This window comes from Gossypium hirsutum, chromosome A13 (assembly GCF_007990345.1).
Source record: "Gossypium hirsutum isolate 1008001.06 chromosome A13, Gossypium_hirsutum_v2.1, whole genome shotgun sequence".
In the NCBI taxonomy this organism is placed as follows: Eukaryota; Viridiplantae; Streptophyta; class Magnoliopsida; order Malvales; family Malvaceae; genus Gossypium; species Gossypium hirsutum.
In genome coordinates this window covers 104,885,319-104,902,366 of record NC_053436.1, presented here as the reverse complement: position 1 = coordinate 104,902,366, position 17,048 = coordinate 104,885,319, and the positions used below count along the sequence as shown (strand labels likewise).

The 17,048-nt window shown below is 34.1% G+C and overlaps 1 long non-coding RNA gene across 1 annotated transcript; it reads left to right on the top strand.

Annotated features, from left to right (window-relative positions):
- The first annotated feature begins 11,211 nt into the window (after window positions 1-11,211).
- On the top strand, window positions 11,212-12,320 carry LOC107893303 (uncharacterized). The gene is made up of 2 exons (XR_001682790.2): window positions 11,212-11,556; window positions 11,871-12,320. It is a non-coding gene; the product is annotated as an uncharacterized lncRNA (long non-coding RNA).
- Window positions 12,321-17,048: the final 4,728 nt, after the last annotated feature.

Genomic DNA, 17,048 nt, shown 5'->3' with positions numbered 1-17,048 from the left:
TACCCGTTGACCATGGGATCGATACAATTCTTGAGAACAATAGATTGGTGGGGTCAATAAGTTTTGTTAAGTCCTATGTCAGAAATGTTGTTTTGGAATTCTATGTTAATCTCCTCCGTAGCATAAATGATGACAAAAGAAAACTTCATCATAAGGCTTTTGTCGGAGGTGAATGGTATGAGTATAGCCTAGTAGTGATTGAGAATGTACTAAATTGCTACTGTCAAAACATGGTTGAGTTGGATGAGACCATGAACCAAACTGTAGTTGCGATCACCAACAACGTGCATCTTACCTGGATAGAAAAAGGTACTATTCATGCCTCTTCACTTTCTACAATCTGTCAAAATCATTTTTTTGAAAATGGGAATCGACTTTATTTAAAAGCGAAGATTAAAACGGGAGTCGCCACCAATCTTTATTAGGTGTGATCGGATCACCTTTGTTTTAATAAAACATTTTAGTTTACTAAAATAGTGTTTTTGGTCTACGAAACTTGAGAGAACAAGTTCGGGAGGCGGTTACGTGCGAGAAAAGATTAGCACCCTCGTCACGCCCAAAATTGGTACCGAATTGATTAGTTAGTGTCTCAATGTCGAAAGTTGGAAACTGGGAACGGATTTAAAATACGATTCTTTTTATTAATGTAGCTTTTAAAGGGGCTTGAATTAGATCAAAACAATTGCTAAAGATTTCCTCGTCTTGAGATATCGAAGTATCACATCCCGTAAGTTAGGACACGATACCATGAACTCCCGAGCGCAAGTTTGTCTTTAATTTTAATTGGAATTCTGTGTTTTTTTTAAACTCGAAAGGATATTTCGCTATTTAGAATTAATGAGAAAATTGAAACCCCGTAAGTTAGGGCACAATTCCTCGATGTTCCAAAATGCGAAACATTGTCTTGTTTAAAATATTTCTTTTTGAATAATAGTGAACACGATATTTAAACGACATCCGTTATTTTGTTTGGAATAAAATCAAGCTATCCAAGTTGGATAAATATTAATTCACAATGCGATGACATGAAATAAAAATGTAATAATGAGCATGGAATATGAAAATACAAATAACGAATCATAGTACATGTAATGGCAATAATCATACAACATTTAAATGATAACATCGATAAATAAGGACCAATGAATTAAATGATAAAAAGGTATAAAACAAATTAAAATAAATAAAGTGTGAACAAATTTTAGAATGATAATAAATGAGTTTAAAATAAGTAATGTAAAAAAATATTTTAAAATCTATAACCGCACAAAGTAGAATTTAAAAAAAATGAATAATTTTAAAATAAATAATATGTATATAAAAGGAGTAAAATAATATGTAAAAAAAACTAAAATAAATAATAATAAAATCATTTGAAATTAGTAAAATGGGTTTAAAATAAGGTATAAAAAATAATTTTAAAATAAGTAATATATAAGTTAATTTAAAATATAACAAGTTTAAAAAATATATAATATGTAAAAGAATTAAAAAAGAAAATATAAATATATTTTATAATAATAACAATTCAATGGTAATGAAAAAGGTTGTTTGAAATATATAATGTACAATAACTTAAAAATAAACAATATAAAATAATTTAAAATAAAATAAATATATAACAAAACGATTTTTAAAAGAATTATAAATATAGAAAAAGGCTTGAAGTAAACTATATGTATACATATATATAATAGGTAAGGAATATAAAATAAATAATACATATAAAATAGATCAAGATAAAATATATGCATAAAGCAAGTTAAAATAAATAATAAGAATTTAAACAAATAGTATATTAAAATAAGTTAGAATAGATGTAAAGTAAATAACATATAAAATATTTGAAATAACATATAAATGAAATGTTTTTTTTAAAAAGAAGTTAATAAATGGATTAAATAGATTTAGGACATGGTTAAAAACAAGTTAAAATTCGGGGTACAAAATTATAAATACTGAAAAGTTAATCAGGGATCTAAACGAAACGCGCCGAAACTAGCGGAGACTAGATGAAAAAAGTCCCCTAAATGCTCTGCGCGCGTTTACCCTGACAGCACAAGGGACCAAATCGAAAACCAAACGAAATCTGAGGGTTAAAATTAAAAAAACAAAAGAAAACAGGAAATGGGGCTCGGTTGAATGGAGTTGCAAATGAAAAGGACTAATCGAACAAATTTTCCCTTTAGGGAGAATGTGCAAACCCCCACCCCACCAAACCACGTCATTTCAAAGATGAAATAAAACCAAAATCTTCATTCTTTTTCAATCTGCCGTTTCTTCTTTTATTTTTGAAGAAAAGAACAAAACACCCTCTCCCCCTTTGTTTCTCAACTCTCTGCTAGGGTTATGAACCCTAACCTTTGCGCCGTCAGCCCGTCGATCGAGAGGAAAAAAGTCTCTCCTCTCCTCCTTTTGGGTCTGATTTCAGCAACGGAGAGAGTCTCCGGCAACACAATCACAGGGATTCCGGGTAAGCCCTCTCCTTCTTTTATTATTTTTGTTTAGAAGAGATTTAAAAATAAAAGATGAAAAATATATAAAAAATATAAAAAAGAAAAGAACACGAAAATGGAAATCGAAATCAACTTTTTTTTGCTTCTATTTTTGCTTTTTGATTGCTTAATGATTCGTAAAAAAAATACAAAGGGGATCCTTCGGCTTTTAAAGCCGGATTACAACCTTTTACATCCATTTTTCTTTTCGTTTTGTTATTTGTTTCTTCTATTTGTCGTTTCTTTCTTGTTTTTATTGCTTGTGTGTTTGCTTTGTTTTGCAGGTGTTAGAGGCACGTGCAAGCCGAGCGGTGGTGGCGCGCGTGGTGGCCTTGTTGGTGAGGAGCGGCAGCTGAAGGCTTGGTGGCTAGGTTTTTTTGTCTGCTGAAAATTTTGAAGATAGTGGGCTGGGATTTGGGCTAGGGTTTATAAAATTTGGGTAGTGCGTTTGGTTTTAATGAATTGGGCCTTGATATTTATAAAATGGACTGCCAATTTGGACTTTATCATTTATTTGGTGGGTTTATTTTTTGTTTTATTGGTTTGGGTTCTTTTAGGCCAAAATTGGCTATTACAGCTGCCCCTCTTTGTTCATCGTCATGTAACGAGAATGGAGCAAAGACCTTAAAAGAGCCAATTTTGCCTATTCTCGCTGACTCTTGACTTCTTTGGTGCTTCTATTCTTCGAGTAGCTTCATTCCATCCCACTGCATCTTCAGGGGTATAGGAATTGTTGCTTTGATTCACTGCACTGCAACTTCAGGGAGATAATAATCATAACTTCAACCTGTCCCACTGCAATTTCGGGGGGATAAGGTTTGTAGATTTAACCTGCTCTACTACAACTTCAAAGAGATAAGATTTGCTATATTCAGTCTACTCCAATGCATCTTCAAGGAGGTAAGACTTGTATCTTCAACATGCTCCACTGCAACTTCAGGGAGATAAGGTTAATGGCTTTCATCTGCTCCACTGTAACTTCAAGAAGATAAGATTCGCCATGATAGATTTGATCCGACCCACTGCGACTTCAGAGGTATAGGACTTGTAACTCGTAGTTTTAGCCTATTCCACTGCAACTTCAAGGAAATAAGATTTGTTGTCTTCGATCTGCTCCACTGCAACTTCAGGGAGACAAGATCTACAATCTTCAGCCTACTCAACTATAACTTAGGGAGATAGGATAGTGGCTTAAATTTGCTTCACTGCAACTTCAGGAAGACAAGATTCGTTGTCTTCGATCTGCTCCACTGCAATTTCAGGGAGACAAGATCTACAATCTTCAGCCTACTCCACTACAACTTAGGGAGATAGGATGGTGGCTTAAATCTGCTTCACTGCAACTTCAGGAAGACAAGATTCGTCGTCTTCGATCTGCTCAATTGCGACTTTAGGGAGACAAGATCTACAATCTTTAGCCTACTCCATTACAACTTAGGGAGATAGGATGGTGGCTTAAATCTGCTTCACTACAACTTCAGGAAGACAAGATTTGTCGTCTTTGATCTGTTCCACTGCAATTTCAGGGAGACAAGATTTGCAATCTTCAGTTTACTCCACTACTGCTTAGAGAGATAGGATGGTGGCTTAAATCTGCACTACTGCAACTTCAGAGAGACAAGATTCACCGTCTTCGATCTGTTCCACTACAACTTCAAGGAGACAAGATATGTAATCTTCAGCCTACTCCACTACTGCTTAGGGAGATAGGATGGTGGCTTAAATCTGCTCCACTACTGGTTAGGGAGACAAGATTCGCCGTCTTTGATCTGTTCCACTGTAACTTCAAGGAGACAAGATCTGCAATCTTTAGCCTACTCCACTACTGATTAGGGATATAGGATGGTGGCTTAAATCTGCTCCACTACTGGTTAGGGAGACAAGATTCACCGTCTTCGATCTGTTCTACTGCAACTTCAGGGAGACAAGATCTGTAAATTCACCGATGTTGCTACACCATCCTCTAGGGACATGATCTGTAGAATCAGTTTCATGTATCTATGCTTATGCCAAATGATTAGGATGCTATGATCGAAATGAATCAAATGTTCCTAATTAGATGTGATGCTTATGTCAAATAATTAGAATGCTATGATCGAAATGAATCAAGTGCTCCTAACTAGATATGTTATGAATGATATATGAATGTAGAAATGAAAATGATCATTTTAAAAGGCTTAAGGTAACATTGCTCGTTGTTCAACAGAGCCTTATCATTGACGTATTATGCTGCCGTCTTATTTAGCTGGCATTCTTGATAGAAAACCCGAAGAAACAATCTCAATCTGCTCGGCAAGCTTGCCCCACTGAAACTTTATAAAGTTTTTTTTTGCTTATCCACTGCAACTCAGGGTATAGGATTTGTTTTATCTTCAATAAATTTGATATGTTACACCATTCCATGGGTGTAATGACCAGATGTATATGTTTGATATTTGCATGAGTGCAGAGTATCATTTTTCTTTTCTTGAAAATGATCCCCTTTTCCACTTAGGTTGACATTGCTCGTTATTTGTCGAGGTGGCGTCACAGGCAAAACGTCTTGTATTTTTGTTCAACCACTAAAAGAGTCCAAAGAGATAATCATCTTTCTCCAATATTTCCAATCCTTAGGCTTGGTGAGTTCTAAACAATAGTCTTGTTTCAGGTTCTTGTATTATTTAGACGCTTCCAAAGTAATATGCAAAACTCCTTTTTACGAAAGTATTATTAGTCCACTAATCGTTATTTCAATGCGAAATACTTGAAAAAGATTGTAACAATGGACAAGAAGCATAGCTCGAAACAAATAAGTTAACCAAGGTTAGCAAATGCAATTGAAAAGGGAATTTATCGGAACCGTATATTGAAAAGAATAAAGTAATCAAAAATAGCGAATTCAAAATAGGTAAAATGGAAAACTAGGTGCCCCAGATGTCGCAGTTTGAGCTTCTCTGTACCAACTTCTTAAGGATCATTTTGAGCCCAATTTGTGTTTAGGGGATCCGGAGTACTTTGTCGATGCCCCAAGACGTAGCATACTTATTCATTGTTAATTATAGCAAGACTACTGTACGCCCCACTTTGATCCAAACTTGAGCTGCCCTTTTTGAGTTTTCAACTCAAATTCTCCTTAGTCTCAAGGCGCCCTTTGTGGGTTTTCGCCTTGGCCTCTCCTTTTTCTTTTTCTCTTTTTTCTTCTCCTTTTTTTGAAGTATTTGTTGATTGAATCTGAATTCACAAGATTAGGCAGGTTCTTACCATCACCTTGGTCAGTATCGACGCTCTTCCAAAGGATGCCTTCTTTACCACATAAGGTCCTCCCTAATTTGGCATACATTTTCCTTTGAAGTCCCTTTTGTATAAGAAAAGACCTTTTTCAGTACAAGGTTTCCCTTTTGAGGCGAACCTTTTTTTTATTTGTTTTTGGTACATTTACTCATGGTGAATAGCTTTCAACCTCATTTCTTAGATCAAATTCAATTGATCACATCAGAATTGGATCCATTCGGCTTCATCTAACTTCGGCTCTAACAAGACTCAGAGAAAAAGAATCTCGTCTTCAAAATCATTTCTATCCCCTAACCCAATGAGCAATGTGTTGCTCCAACGAAGGTCCTGGCCGATGTTCGGTAAGCATAGAGGGTAAATGGTAACTTCTTTATGCCAATCTTTACAAGTCTCAATCGCCTTTCACTATGACCTTTGTTTTGTTGTTTTTATTCTTCTTCTTCTTCTTTTTTTGTACTTTTGTTTTTATTTTTGGCTGCCTTTGCTGCATTGTGATATGGTGTCTAATCTTTGAACAGACTGCAAGCTTTTGACATTGTGTAGTCGTATTAGACATGATCCTTTTGACATTCCTTGTCGACACCTGATCTCTTTTTTTTTTCTTTTTTTTTTTGGAATTTGATGACAATCGACTTAGTAACATTGGTATATGAGGTGACTTTCACCCTCTTCGTGAAGTAATCGACAACCCCGAAGATGACTCAGTATCGGTTAGAAACTTTTGACGAGATCGGCCCCATAATATCCATACCCCACATATAGAAAATCTGTGAAGAAATGGAGGAGGCATAGAAGTCTTGTCTTCCTTCGTTTGGCATTCATGGCTTGGCTGATACAATCCCCTTTCCATGGTGGATCAGCAGTACCCGAACCTCAAGATTAGTCTGGCTAACGTAAGACCATAAGTATGTGTTTTTTGAACACCCCATAGCATCCTCATGTCTTAGTAGCTTAGGCATATCTTGATGCGATTATGCGAAAACGTCTTTGAATTAGGAATGACTCAATGATGTCTCGCTTTGTCTTTGTGGTGAGCTAGGCTTTGATCTTCACTTCTTTCCTAGGCTCGCAATGCTACTGACCCTTAGTATAGTAGGATCTGTTTTTCATCTTGTTCTACCATCCTTGACAAATCAGGAGAAGACTACAATCTCTATCATCTTCAAGGTCCTGAGATCCCTCTAGACACATATCTTGCTCGAAAGGAGACTCAGAGTCAGTGATAGTGTCACTCACGTCATTGATATCTGGGGACCTGTTGTAGTTACGAAGGCAGATTCCAAAGAATAAATGATTCTAAGGATGATTATTTGTATGGTATGATTATAAATGAAGAATAAAAGAATATTTGAGATAAAATCTAAAGAACAAAAGAATCTAAGAATAATTATCTGAATGAAATGGAAAGAATAAAGAATATTTACTCAAAATGATTGTAAAGATGCATTTTATTAAAAAGAAGATTTTGGACATAAGCCTATTTCACAAAAGGCCTCTCATTGCTCCTAGGCTTAGAGCAATAGGCGTGTTCTTAGCATTACTTTAAATTAGCTCTAAAAATACGAGGATCTCTTCCACAGTCCCATTGTTCAAAATACCCTAAGTGCGTAAGGGTAGAAGCTTGGAAAAGTGAATTCCCTGGTTCCTTCTTCAAATATGTCGTTAATATTCAGATCCTCCAACTTCAGGTCTTACACTAGAGCCCTGAACTCAATGCATTCTTGGATCTCATGCCCTTATCCATCATGGAACTCGCAATATTTACCCCTTTAACAGAAAGGTTAGGTAACGGATTTTCTGCGCTAGAAGGATCATCGAATTTTAGGATACAACATGTGCGTCAAACAAAATTTGGTACAACTCCTTATATGTGATCAGGATAGGTGCAAATTAGTGTTTTTCTGAATTCAATCTTGGATCGGGTTCTTGCCTTGGGAAGACTTGATGACTAATAGTTGCCGTCCTTGGCTGGCTTACTATAACCCACTTCGAATAGCCCTTGTTATACCTATTCGCATCATTTGCTTCCTTTTTCTTCTCCTTCAGGGTCTTTAAAGTCCACTCTCCCCTTTCCTTCGTTTCTGCCAGAACAACTGGTTTGGCTCGATCATCTTTCGAGTTAAAATCTGAACCCATCGGGAAGTTCAATAGTGCCGAGGTATCAGCCTGATATTGGGGTCCAATAATGACGGGTACTTATTGCATGTCTGGTTGGGTCAGGACGCTTATTGGGGTAAAACTTGGGGAATAGATGATGTCTTCATTATCATCCTCACTATTGACCACTGAGTCACTCCTTTTTTAAAATTCTTCGGCCAGTAACTGGGTTAACTGGCCAATCATATTTCTTTGGAGTTCTAGCATTTGTTCTCGCATATCTTGTTGAATTTTGATAAATTGCTCTTGCATCTGTATTTGCCTTTGCTCTATTCGCTCCAACCTTTGGTCCATATCCTTTATCAGTTCTAAAATAATTTTACCTAATTAGGGTCCTTTAGTGAAAGTTGAATGCAAATGATGTAATACAATGCAAATGTATGGAATGAATGCAAAAGAAAGGAAGGCGTTGATTCTGAATTCAATTTCATTAGAACAACTTTTCTAGAAAACAAATTCCTTTACATAAAACATATTACATATACGGCCTTTCTCTCATATTCCAAGCGAAGACACCGATCCCTCTTCATATTCGGATGTTATGGTTGAGTCTTGCGAATTTTCTAAAGGATGTCACCATTAACTCCTTTTTGCTTGATCCAAGCTGCGACTCGTATCTCCGCGATACTCGTCAGCTCCATTAAGAAAGTCAAGACGTGATAGCTCTCGAATAACCTTTGTCGGTTTTAATCCTCGGGCAATGAAGCAAAGTCGTGTATTTCTTCATGGGCTAACAGCCTTTTTTCATTGTGTTTACTTGGACCATATTTAAACAATCGTGTTATAATCCACTTTATTAAGAAATTCATTTTCTTATGACAAACTGTTCTATTTAGCAATCAAATATCAACACCTCCTTTCTATGATGATGTAATGCAATGCAGTTATAAACAAAACAAAAACAAAACACGTTAGTACAAGAGGAATAAACAAAATAGAGTACCTACCTAGGTGACCACTAGGGGTTCGGAGTGGCTCTACCTAAGGTAAGCTCCTAGGTCTCTCTATATGTGGCTCGATTCTAAAGTAAGGGTACTCAAACTAGCAGATTTCTCGATCCTCACCCGTTATAGGCTCATATGGATTGAGTTCGGTTCAGGGGAATATATTTCCCTATGATCATATGAAGATAAAAATCTCACGAAATCATAGGTACGGATGTATCCCAGAAGCAATCGACTAGCCTATGCGGAGGTGAAAACCTCACGAAGGTATAGCTTCTCACTCCCACTTAAAAGGTGTGACCACATCGGTCATGCAATGCAATGTGCGAGGATATATGCATAAGAAAAACTCGAAGCAATAAAGAAAATAGGAAAAATAATAAAAATCGTAAGAAAAACAGATGAAATGCAATGAAAGGATCATAAGTTCAAAACGAGTTTTTAATTTTCGACAAAGGTCAAAAATCAATCAATTTATGGCTCGACTCTTAAATTCCCCAGTGGAGTCGCCAAGCTGTCGAAACCATTTTTTTGAAACAGGGAATCGACTTTGTTTGAAAGCGAAGATTAAAACGGGAGTCGCCACCAATCTTTATTAGGTGTGATCGGATCACCTTTGTTTTAATAAAATATTTTAGTTTACTAAAACAGTGTTTTTGGTCTATGAAACTTGAGAGAATAGGTTCGGGAGTCGGTTACGTGCGAGGAAGGATTAGCACCCTCGTCACGCCCAAAATTGATACCGAATTGATTAGTTAGTGTCTCAATGTTGAAAGTTGGAAATTGGGAACGGATTTAAAATACGATTCTTTTTATTAATGTAGATTTTAAAGGGGCTTGAATTAAATCAAAACAATTGCTAAAGATTTTCTCGTCTTGAGATATCGAAGTATCACATTCCGTAAGTTAGGACACGATACCATGAACTCCCGAGCACGAGTTTGTCTTTAATTTTAATTGGAATTCCGTGTTTTTTTTAAACTTGAAAGGATATTTCGCTATTTAGAATCAACGAGAAAATAAAAACCCCGTAAGTTAGGGCACAATTCCTCGATGTTCCAAAACGCGGAACATTGCCTTGTTTAAAATATTTCTTTTTTGAATAACAGTGAACACGATATTTAAACGATATCCGTTATTTTGTTTGGAATAAAATCAAGCGATCCAAGTTGGATAAATATTAATTCAAAATGCAATGACATGAAATAAAAATGCAATAATGGGCATGGAATAATAATACATGAATAAAATATTACACAAGTGAATGACAATAATATGAAAAAACAAATAACGAATCATAGTACATGCAATGGCAATAATCATACAACATTTAAATGATAACATCGATAAATAAGGACCAATGAATTAAATGATAAAAAGGTATAAAACAAATTAAAATAAATAAAGTGTGAACAAATTTTAGAATGATAATAAATGAGTTTAAAATAAGTAATGTAAAAAAATATTTTAAAATCTATAACCGCACAAAGTAGAATTTAAAAAAATGAATAATTTTAAAATAAATAATATGCATATAAAAGGAGTAAAATAATATGTAAAAAAAACTAAAATAAATAATAATAAAATCATTTGAAATTAGTAAAATGGGTTTAAAATAAGGTATAAAAAATAATTTTAAAATAAGTAATATATAAGTTAATTTAAAATATAACAAGTTTAAAAAATATATAATATGTAAAAGAATTAAAAAAAGAAAATATAAATATATTTTATAATAATAACAATTCAATGGTAATGAAAAAGGTTGTTTGAAATATATAATGTACAATAACTTAAAAATAAACAATATAAAATAATTTAAAATAAAATAAATATATAACAAAACGATTTTTAAAAGAATTATAAATATAGAAAAAGGCTTGAAGTAAACTATATGTATACATATATATAATAGGTAAGGAATATAAAATAAATAATACATATAAAATAGATCAAGATAAAATATATGCATAAAGCAAGTTAAAATAAATAATAAGAATTTAAACAAATAGTATATTAAAATAAGTTAGAATAGATGTAAAGTAAATAACATATAAAATATTTGAAATAACATATAAATGAAATGTTTTTTTTAAAAAGAAGTTAATAAATGGATTAAATAGATTTAGGACATGGTTAAAAACAAGTTAAAATTCGGGGTACAAAATTATAAATACTGAAAAGTTAATCAGGGATCTAAACGAAACGCGCCGAAACTAGCGGAGACTAGATGAAAAAAGTCCCCTAAATGCTCTGCGCGCGTTTACCCTGACAGCACAAGGGACCAAATCGAAAACCAAACGAAATCTGAGGGTTAAAATTAAAAAACAAAAGAAAACAGGAAATGGGGCTCGGTTGAATGGAGTTGCAAATGAAAAGGACTAATCGAACAAATTTTCCCTTTAGGGAGAATGTGCAAACCCCCACCCCACCAAACCACGTCATTTCAAAGATGAAATAAAACCAAAATCTTCATTCTTTTTCAATCTGCCGTTTCTTCTTTTATTTTTGAAGAAAAGAACAAAACACCCTCTCCCCCTTTGTTTCTCAACTCTCTGCTAGGGTTATGAACCCTAACCTTTGCGCCGTCAGCCCGTCGATCGAGAGGAAAAAAGGCTCTCCTCTCCTCCTTTTGGGTCTGACTTCAGCAACGGAGAGAGTCTCCGGCGACACAATCACAGGGATTCCAGGTAAGCCCTCTCCTTCTCTTATTATTTTTGTTTAGAAGAGATTTAAAAATAAAAGATGAAAAATATATAAAAAATATAAAAAAGAAAAGAAAACAAAAATGGAAATGGAAATCAAAATCAACTTTTTTTTGCTTCTATTTTTGCTTTTTGATTGCTTAATGTTTCATTAAAAAAAAATACAAAGGGGATCCTTTGGCTTTTAAAGCCGGATTACAACCTTTTACATCCATTTTTCTTGTCATTTTGTTATTTGTTTCTTCTATTTGTCGTTTCTTTCTTGTTTTTACTGCTTGCGTGTTTGCTTCATTTTGCAGGTGTCAGAGGCACGTGGAGGCAAGCCAAGCGGTGGTGGCGCGCGTGGTGGCCTTGCTGGTGAGGAGCGACGGCTGAAGGCTTGGTGGCTAGGTTTTTTTGTCTGCCGAAAATTTTGAAGATAGTGGGCTGGGATTTGGGCTAGGGTTTATAAAATTTGGGTAATGGGTTTGGTTTTAATGAATTGGGCCCTGATATTTATAAAATGGACTGCCAATTTGGACTTTATCATTTATTTGGTAGGTTTATTTTTTGTTTTATTGGTTTGGGTTCTTTTAGGCCAAAATTGGCTATTACACAATCTATGTTGCTCTATATGCTATTATTATGAGAGTTTGGCTCCCCAACAGCTAGCGTGATTCTGTAAGTAAGAAGATTGTAGTCCTTAAAAAAATTGTAGAAATGGTGCAATTTGATCTTAGCCAGATGGTCTATGATGAAATTATTAAACACGTTGAAAAGGTGCACGAGTGATATTGGATGCCATTCCCATCCTTGATCTTTCAAGTCCTCTTCAAACAAAATCCTTGCATTTTCGGTGCCACTGAGCATCATGAGCAATTAATGCTTGAGCTCAAATTTTCACACAAGTTATTGGAAAGTAAATACACATTTAATGAACCAGAGGCTTAACTAGTAAGTGCTGAAGAAGATGCATGGTTAAGAGGAGGTGCCTAAGGATCGAGGAGTGCCCACTTCCTCAGGCTCTAAGCCTATTCCTATTGGAATCATAAAAGGGATGATTGGCGAGCTTACCTTATCCATAGAGGCTAATGATTGACTTATTGCCTACCTCCCAGTAGAAATGAAGGTCGTTCAGAAGATCAAGGACAGACAAAAAGCCCTTTGCAATGATCTGCTTACCTTTCTTGATGAAGAGTGGCTTGGCAATATTTTGATCAAAAAAAGGGAGATGATGAATGACGGCTGGTGGGGGGAGAGTTTGGGGCAATGCTGCTGATGTTGCTTTTGCTTTTATTTTGTTTATTTTTTGAACACTTTTTTATGATTGTAGTATTGAACTCGAATGTTATAGGATGGATGATATTTTTTTACTTGGTTTAATATTTGTCTTGTCCAAAACTTACTTAGCAATAATTATAGTTTTTTTTATTAATATGTATTTCAAACTGAGCATTGATGAGTAAACTACTAAATTGTTTTTGTTGAAACCATTTTTTTGAAAAATAATCGACTTGATTTTGAAAACGAAAAAAAATGGGAGTCGCCACCAATCCTTTTTTTATGAGGTGTGATCGGATCACCTCGTGATAGTTTTAATATTTGATTTACTAAAACAACGTTTTCGGTCTACGAAATTCAGAAAACGGGTTCGGGAGTATGTTATGTATGACGAAAGGTTAGCACTCTCGTGATGCCCAAAATTGGTACCTAGTTGATTAATTAGTGTCTTAGTGTCGAAAGTAGAAAACTTGGAAAGAGTTTTAAAATATGATTCCTCTTTGTATTAATGTTAATTTTACAAAAATGCTTAGATAAATCAAAATAGATGTTAAAGACTTTCTTATCTCGAAGTAATGACACATCCAATAAGTTAGGACACAACATTTTAAACCCTCGAGAATAAGCTTGTATATCTAAAACTCATGTGTTTGATTCTAAAAGGATATTCCACTATTTAGGCTAAACGAGGAAAAATTGAAACCCAATACGTTAGGGCACGACTTCTCGAATTTCCAAATACAGAACATTGCCTAAAAAAATTCATTTTTATGAATTTGGATAAAAATTAGTGTAATATTTAAAATGATATACAATATGCGATAAAATATTATAATAAGGATGATATAATTATAAAGATGAATACAATATTAGTGGACTAGTCTCGATGAATAAGTAAAGCAATAAAACAAAAATTCATGATATAAAAAACAAGCAATCATAGCATAGAAATGTTTAAAATATATGGAATGACAAATGAATGAGTAAGTAAAAAATATATATATATATTGCCAAGTTTAGATTTTTTAATGTAAAAAAATAATAAAATAGCAAAGACGAGATATAATAATAATAATAATAATAATAATAATAATAATAATAATAATAATAATAATAATAATAATAATAATAATAATAAAAGTGTGAGTAAAGGGATAAATAAATAGATACAATAAATAAATATTAAGGAAAATAATTAAGGAATATCAAAAATAAAAGGACCAAATTAAGATATGAATGAAATTAGGAGTACAATTTGTAATAAAGTACATAAATAAAGATAACAATGAATAATAATAGTAATAATAAGAACAATATATGTAGTAAAAACACAAATAATCTAAATTTTAAAATATATATATATAAGGACAATAAATAGATAGATAAATAAATAATAATAATATTAATAATATTAATGACAATAATAATAATAATATAGACACAAATAAAATGAAAGATTAATGAAAGAAAATTAAAGATTGAAAGAATAATAAGTGAATACAAGGATAAAAATGAATAAATGAATGAATGAATGTAAAAATAAATAAAAAAAGTAAAACAAGAACAATGTGCATATAAAAGAATAAAATTTGAAATTAAGCAAATAAAGGATTAAATTGGAATTAAAATGAAGTTTAGAGCCTAAATTATAATAAAATAAGTGAATAAACATAAAAGCACTACATTGAAACTCGAATGAAATTTAAGGGGCATAAATCGGAATAAAAAATGAGGTAAAGGACCACATTGAAGAGCGTGAATTACATAGAGGGACCCAAAGGGAAAATATTCTCTCCCTTCAAAACGGCGTCGTTTAAGAAAAGGACTAAACTGTAATCGCAGGAAAACATAAGGTAGAAATTAAAAATATAAAAAATCTAATTACAAAACACTTAAAAAGCAGAAGGACTACTTGCATAAATAGCCCAAAAACCAAAAACACGCGAATCCTCTAGAGCAGGCCTGGTCGCGCGCGGGTCGGCTCCAAAACGACGTCATTTTGGAGTTTTTCAAGATACCTTGAAACGACGCCATTTTGCAATGGTATATAAGCCATCCTTTTGACAAAAAAAATCATTTATCCTTGTTTTAGAAAAAAAAAGGCTCTCTCCTTTTCATTTTCTCTCTGGCCGAAGCTCAACATCCAGCGAAGGGACAACCGTGGAGCCATCGTGCCTGCCGCCGCATCTTCGCCGTGGGCGGTGGTCGGATGTCCCAGGTAAACTCTTTTTTTTTATATTACTGATATATATATATATATAACAGTTTTAAAGTAAGAAAATATAAAAAAAAATATAGGTATATGTATATGTAGTTTCGAAGAAGAAAAGTAAAATATAAAAAAGATGATAACCTTCTAATATTCGAATCAATCTCTTCTGTCTTTTTCTTTGTATATTATTTCTCTGTTCAAAAGATCTGTGTCCATTACAAGATTTTTTTCATGGCTTTTATAGCCAAATGTTGCACTTGACTTGATTTTGTTACTGTTCATGACTTGATTTTGCTACTGTTATTTCTCTGTTCTTTGGTCCTCTTTTGCAGGTTCAACAAGGTCAACGGAGGCCTGAAGGGTTTCTTTGCTGTTTTGGTGCAAGTTTGCAGATGGACCTCGGGAAGAGGTGCGGACGGTGCGCCCGACGAGGAGCGGTGCACATGGGGGTTAGGGTTTCTTTTTCCTCTCTTTTTTTGCTGTTTTTTTTAGATTTTAGGCCACTTGGGCTTAGGGCTTTTTTTTGTAATTTGGACTGTTTAATTTTATTTTATTTTGGGTTTTATTTGACTTAGTGGAACAGGTGAATTCGGGCCTGTACAGCTGCCCCACTTTGCTTATTGTCGTGTAATGGGAATGAAGCAAAAACTTTAACAAGGGCCAAATTTGTCTGGTCTTGTAGAATCTTGACTTCTTGGTGTTTATCTTCTTCAAGTAGCCTTATTCTATCCCACTGCATCTTCAGGGGTATAGAAATTAGTGCTTCGATCTACTCTACTATAACTTCAGGGAGATTTGATTGGCATCTTCAATCTGCTCCATTGCAACTTCAGGGAGATAAGATTTTTAACTCGTAGCTTTAATCTGTTCCACTGTAACTTCAGGGAGATAAGACTAGTGACTTCAATCTACTCCAATGAAACTTCAGAGAGATAAGGTTTATAGCTTTAATCTGCTCTACTACAACTTCAGATAGATAAGATTTGCTATCTTCGATCCACTTCACTATAACTTCAGGGAGATAAGACTAGTGGATTCAATCTGCTCCACTGCAACTTCTGGGAGATAAGATTTGTAACCTTCAGTCTACTCCACTGCAACTTCAGGGAGATAAAATTTGTAACTTCAACCTGCTCTACTGCAACTTTAGGGAAATAAGGTTTGTAACTTTTAGTCTGCTCCACTGCAACTTTAGGGAGATAAGACTTTTAACTTCAACCTGCCCCACTGTAACTTCAGAGGGATAAGGTTTGCTAACTTCAACCTAATCCATTGCAACTTCAGGGAGATAAGATTTGTAACTGCAATCTACTCCACTGAAACTTCAGAGAGATAAGATTTATTATTTTCCACTGCAACTTTAGAGAGATAAGGTTTGTGACTTTAATCTGCTCTACTGCAACTTCAGGGATACGGGATTTGTGATTTCAATGACCTGTTACACCACTCTCTAGGTAACATGACCTGTAGAATCTCTTTTATGGGCCTATTTATGCCTAGTGATTAGGATGCCATGATCAGTGTGAATTAAATACTCTTAACTAGATGTGTATGAATGATATTTGCATGAATGCAGAATGTCATTTTTTTCAAGAATAATCCCCTTTTAATGCTTGGGTTGACATTGCTCGTTGTTCATCGAGATTTTATCACTGACGTATTACGCTGCCTTCTTGCTCAGCTGGTATATCTGACAGAAAACCTGAAAAAATAATCACAAAGTGGGCTATTCTTTCCCAAATGTTTCGAACCCTGAGGTTTGGTTTGTTGTAAATAATAGTCCTGTTTTAGGTCTCCATATTATTTAGAAGCTTTCAGAGTAATATGCAAAACTCCTTTTGCTTGAATATTATTTAGTCCATTAATCATTATTTCAATGAAAAATGCTTGAAAGAGATTATCACAATGGACAAAAGGAATTTTATTGAGAGCAAAGCTTGAAATAAATACGTTAATCAAGATGGCAAATTTGCTAAAATACAAAATGAATAAGATGAAAATAGGT